General features: G+C 37.9%; 1 pseudogene; it reads left to right on the forward strand.

Annotated features, from left to right (window-relative positions):
• The first annotated feature begins 5,597 nt into the window (after nt 1-5,597).
• LOC100940784 lies at nt 5,598-6,301 on the forward strand (annotated as a pseudogene).
• Nucleotides 6,302-6,553: the final 252 nt, after the last annotated feature.

A 6,553-nucleotide genomic window follows, 5' to 3' on the forward strand; every position in this document is an offset into this window, starting at 1 on the left:
TTTTCTTCCTTTTCAGATATGTGTAGAAAGAAGGATTCATGTGAAGTAACTCAGTTAAGAGCAAGTATCAGTGGCCCTGGGAGAAGGATGAATGCTCTTCCTGGTGATTATTTAAGCAATAAAACTGAGAATGTTATGATGTGCCTCCAAGGCATTAGAGGCATTCAATTAAGCTAAACTATTAATAAATTGTGTTCTGGGGGTCTGTATGAGAGCTTAAGTATTCTGACAATGGGGGAAGGTCATCCTAAAGGTAGAATAGACCTGCCCAGATGTCTCTCATTGAAGCCTGAAACTTGTTAAAACCTTAATGTTTTAGGTTCAGGATGGTATATGATTTTCTATTTCAGGGCTTGCAAGAAAGCCATATCTAAGCTCTGCTGTGTAACAAACTTCCCTAAAACTTTATGACATAAAACAGCCATTTGATTCTGCTCACACTTCTGTGGATCTGGGGTTGGATGAGGCACAGTGAGAATGGCTTGTCTCTTTTCTGTAATGCCTGGGCTAAACTGGAAAGATTCAAACAGAGCAACTAGGTAACTGGGGTTGGGATCATCTGGAGGCATTACCACTCATATATCTGGTGGTTTTATTGACAGTTGTCTGGGATCTCAGCTGGGCTATTGGCTGAAACATCTACACATAGACTCTCCATTTGGTTTCTCTCTGTGGGCTATTTTAGTTTTCCTTCATGGAGCTGAGTTCCAAGGCCAAGTTCTAAAAAAAAAAAAAAAATGCAGGAATGCATAACATGTTTACAATCCATCCTTGGAAGTAACATAGCATTATTTACACTATGCTTTCTTCATCATGACAATGAAAAAGTTTTATTTGTGTGCAATGATAGGAGACACATATTCCAACACTCAATGAGGGGAGTGTTGAAATCACATTCCACCATGTGGAATAGAACATATTGCAGTCATGCTTGGAAAAAACAGTGTGCCATTATGACTAACAATGTTTTGAATAACGGGGAAGGTAGATTGGTGATCAGTAGAGGGACAGTAGAACAGCTGAACTGTACACTGCAGAAATAGATATGGTTGAGGTTGGCCAAGGATCACACCAATAAGCTCAAGACCTATGGCTAGTCTCTACCAAAAACATGTGTACATATGTATATGGCTGATCACAGTTGGGATGAAGGAATAAAATTCAGATAGTATCTTGGTTCAGGTTGGTTGCTGCAACAAAGTACCCTATATTGGGTGATCTATAAATAACAGAAATTCATTTTTCACAGTTTTGGAGACTGGAAGTCTAAGATCAGGGAACCAGCAAGGTCAGGTTTTGGTGAGAACTCTCTTCTAAGTTGTAGACTGCTGCTTTCTTTTTGTATTCTCACACAGTGAAGGAGTGTGAGCTAGCTGTCCAGTTTCTAATTAGGGCACTAATAACATTCATGAGGGCTCCAACCTCATGATCTAATTATCTATCAAAGACCCTACTTCCAAATATGAAATGTCTGATTTTCTTCAGTACTAAGATTGATAGTTATCTATGACATGTCAGTTTGACACTTCTTGTCTTATTTTTATCATGCAAGTACATCCTCATTCTTTCAAATGTATGCTTTGGTTTGTGAATATCTTTCATATGTTCTTTAGAACAATTTTTGTAATACCACAGAAGAGTAAAAATTCATGTTATTTTAAAATGAGTTCTCTTGTGGGATCAATGCAGCACAGACACCTCAAAATATCAATGAAGTGTTTGAGAAGGACGTGGCTAGTGAATGCACAGAACATTGATGGTTTGAGAAATTTCGTTCTGGTGATTTTAATCTTGAAAATGAGCCACATGGGCAACTCAAGTTGGATAATGATGGGTTGAAAGCTGCTGTGGAAGCAAATCCATCTCAATCTTATGTGTGAATTAGCAGCAACATTTGACATTATTATTCCAACACTATAAGGCCATTTGAAAACAAACCAGCCAGGTAAAGAAGCTGGATATATGGGTTCCACATGAATTAAATGAGCATCAGAAGAGAAATCATCTTGAAGCATGCTTTCCTTTGCTGTTATGACATAAAAGTGAAGCACTTCTACAGCTATTGTTACATAAGATGAAAAATGAATTGTTTTTGTACAATTGCATGCATTTGACACAGTGGTTGGAGAAAGATGAAGCTCTGAAATACATTCCAAAGGTGAATATTCATCAAAAAACTACTGGTATCTATTTAGTGGTCCAGCACTGGAATTATTTATCACAGCTTCATGAAACCTAATCAAGTGACTACAATGAATGTCTACTGCAACCAATTGGACAAATCTCAATTAAGCTGCTGAGATTGGTCAATAGAGACAGGACAATCCTCTTGCAAGACAACGCTTAACCACATATCGCACAAATAATGCTGCTCAAACTACAGAAGTTGAACTTGGAACTTCTCTGTCATCTGTTGTATCCACCAGAACTTCCACCAACTGATTACCACTTCTTACAAGATTTTGACCACTTCTTGCAAGGAAAAATATTCAGTCCTCAACAAGCTATAAAAAGTGCCTTTCCTGAGCTCATTGTCACTCTCTCTCCAGGGTTCTTGTCTACTGGCATAAACAAGCTACCTTTACAAAGGCAAAACTGTGTTAACAGTTTGGGTGTAACTTTGACTAATTATACCCTTTTTGTTTCAGATAAAATAAACTTTTAATTTGAGATAAGAATTTTTTATTTAATGGCCACTGAGATTAGAGTTCAACATATAAATTTTATTGTTTTAATCTTTTTTATTTTGGGTTAATATGAGGGTATAGGTGATTAAGGTAAATTACATCATTTATCTTTGTAAGTTAAAGCCCAAAGTCTAAGTTGTAATTGAGTCCTTCACCCAGGAGATGTGCTATATACCCTTACATTGTACTTTATGGGGCAACTTAACGATCTCCTTCCACTCTCCCCTCTTCTTGAATTTAATTGTGTTTTTCTCTCCTGTGGGCCTGTAGTTGCTGATCTACTATTTTCAGATTAGTACTGAGTACATGGGATGTTTGCTTTTCCATTCCTAAGATACTTTAATTGGGATAATATTCTTCAAATCCATCCAGGTAAATCCAAAATATGCAAAGTCTTCATCTTTTTATGGCTAAATAGTATTCCATGGTATACGCACACCACAGTTTATTAACCTACTCACATGTTAATGGACACAGGTTGTTTCAACACCTTTGTGATTGTGAATTGAGGTGCTGTAAATATTCAAGTACAAATGTCCTTATAGTGAAATGAATTTTTTTTTCTTCTGGGTAGATGCCTAGTAATGGGATTACGGGATCAAATGAGAGGTGTACTTTTAGTTCTTTGAGAATTCCCTATATACTTCTTTTCAACAAAAATAAACAAATGGGACTTGATCAAGTTAAAAAGCTTCTGCACAGTTAAGGACGCAGTCAACAAAGTAAACAGATGACCTTCAGAATGGGAGAAGATATTTATATGTTAGGAATAAGACAAAGGGCTAGTGATCAGAATATAAAAAGAACTCAAGCAAATCAACAAGAAAGGAACAAACATCACCATCAATCAACATACAAATTTTACATGAGACACAAATATTCAGTCCTTTGCAGGTAGCTTAATGAAAAGTGATCTCCACTGATAGCCAGACAAATCAACAACATGCTCTTCTGTCTGTGAGTTGGCACTGTGTCCATATTTATACAGAAAGGCAAAGGCAGTTCTAAAAGTCTCAAGGACAAGAGATGTCAAGTCCCCTTTGCTTGTTGGTCAATCATCTGGAGTGGGTGTTTGACTAACCCATGGGATGCTGCATAAAGAGTGTAAAGCTTACTTGGAAGTATAATCCTGCATTGTATCTATTTGCTTAAAGCATTGGCCAGATACTATTATATTTTTAAAATAATTAATTTGAGGTCTGATTGTCTCAGAAATATAACTCAAGGTTGCATCTTATGTGAGAATTACAAATGAGCACTATCACCTTTGAAAGATAAAAGAGTGATTATTCTTATTTTTCTTAACATTATATATTATTCTGTATTATATAGTCTCTTTAGAGAGGTTTAAAAGTCAGGTGATTTGTTTAAAACACTCAAAAGGGGCTTGTTCAGGTAGCTTACTACTTAATAAAATCATTAGGAGGTGGTAAAGTTCTGCTTTTCCACAGTAATAACGGTTTTCAAAGTGATAAAAGGCTCTTTCATGTCCCAGGGTCTCTCTCTTTCATAGGAACTATGACTTGTGGGACTGATGACAGTAGCTCTTCCACTTCCCAGGGTGTTTGGGAACCTGTCAGCAGGACCCCAATGCTGGAGATGCTCATGCCCGAGACCTAGCTCAGGCCATTTGAGTTCACATCCTTAATGTGTAAAAGTATAAGTTCAGGAATTCTAATTTTCTTGTAAACAGTTAACTCTCAAACAAAACAGGTACATATGTCCTGAAATGAATCAAGGCTTGCTGCCAGTTCACTTGACATTTGCATTTGTGTATGAGAACAGTTGGAATGAGATATCAACCAAGTGCCTCTTGAAGATTTAACAGAATCTTAAACATTTTCCATGTGACTAAAAAACACAATGATGGTGACTCTGGGCAAGAAGATGGGAGAGGGAGCTAGGGGACTCACAATGCCACAATACCAACAGTGGCGGTGCTGCTTTTACAAGCCTCTGACTTGGCAAGAACCTTAAGAATGAAACAGACAACAACATAGTCAATGTTCCTTGTTTCCGGGAAGGTGACATGGAAGTGCCATGTCTGGTTGGCTTAACCAACTTTGGGTCCACACTTTTCCCCAGGTACTTTTATAACAAAGAAAATCAAGTGGAAAATGAGGAGGGTCTGATTGAGAAGGACTTATTTTGGACACCCCAGAACTGAGCCATCCAAATGACTAAACTATTTGGATTCTTCTTGAAAAGTTATCTCCTTATTCTTTTTTTCCTGTTGAATGTTTCTCAAGATGGTGTTTCCAACTATATTTATTATGTTCCCTTTGAGAAAAGTAGATTTATGGAGTAAAGCTAGTTTTATACAGACACATTTATACACACACATGTTCACATATATTACTTAAATGTTTCTGTGACAATTGTCCTTTCAAATAGGAAGTTAAAACAATACCAGAAAAAGAAAAGAGACTTCTAAAAGGAAACCAAACAGGATCAACTCACCACCTCAACTTGTGCAAGAAATCACAGATTTTGCCATCTGTTTTCAAGTCCAGGAGTTAGCAGCAATGATTAGCATCAATATCATCCTGCCTGCATGCAGAATGCTTCATTAAGTTTTCCCCCGTGCACAGCAAACACAGTTTCTTACAGCAAACACATCATCTACTCCAGCAGTGTGAAAATCCAGAAACACATTGCCTGCCACCGCTTGCACATCTAGCCTCAGGCTGAGAAGACCCTAATGAACTCGTGGTTAGGAACTTGGATCATGGACATTTAAATGTATATGGTCAGTCTACTTATCCTATTTACAAAATAAATGCATTTCAAAAAATGATGTGGACCAGCACAGCCGTGCAGGAGTCTCCAGAAGCCCAGGGCTGCCGCACCCTCCCTCTGTCCCAAGTCAGCCGTCCACTCCAGGGACCTGTTCCAACAATTATTTAAAACATGGTGGATTACTATGAAGTTCTGGGTGTGCAGAGACATGCCTCAGCCAAGGATATTAAAAATATGTGCCAAAAACTGATGCTAAACTGGCACCCAGATAAAAACCCCGAGAATGGAGAAGCAGAGAGAAAACTCAGACAAGTAGCTGAGGAGTATGAGATGTTATCAGATCCTAAAAAGCAGGACATTTGTGACAAACATGGCAAAGCAGGATTAAATGGTGGAGTTGATGGAAGTCATTTTGACAATCCTTTTGAGTTTGGCTTCACATTCCATAACCCAGAGGATGTCTTCAGGGAATTATTTGGTGGAAGACACTCATTTTCATTCGACTTCTTTGAAGACCCAAGGAAGCAGAAACTGAGGGGCAGGGTCATTTCTCTCTGCCTTCAGTGGACTTCCACTTTTTGGAAGTGGATTTTCTTCTTTTAATACAGGATTTTCTGTGGGATTTCCGGCAGGATTTACTTTATTTGAGTCTCAAGATCAACCGGGGCTCACTTCATTCTCTTCCACATCATTTGATGGTAGTGGGATTGGGGAACATGTCTGTATTGACTTCTACAAAAATAGTTACTGGCAGAAAGATCACTGAAAAGAGCATAATGGAGAATGGTCAAGAAAGAGTGGAAGTTGAGGAAGCCGCCCAGCTAAAGTCACTGACAATAAATGGTAAGGAGCTGCAGCACTTGGATAGCAAGTGATTCAACGCATATGTTTTTAACATAAATGTTAGCTGTAACAAGTACCATTTGAGGATTAACAGGAACATTTTTTTTGAAGATTTCAAACAAACTCGACTTTCAGTGTCACTGTACCTAATCTGGGTATTTATAAACCGCTCATTGGAGCCATATTTGTCATAGACTTTTGAGTTTACTGTTGGGACCACATAAGAGGACCATTTATTTGTCTTTAAAATTGTTGTAAATCTCTATGCACTTTGCTTTTTTATT

This window comes from Otolemur garnettii, unplaced genomic scaffold, assembly GCF_000181295.1.
Source record: "Otolemur garnettii isolate 467f Iridium unplaced genomic scaffold, OtoGar3 scaffold00208, whole genome shotgun sequence".
Taxonomy (NCBI): domain Eukaryota; kingdom Metazoa; phylum Chordata; class Mammalia; order Primates; family Galagidae; genus Otolemur; species Otolemur garnettii.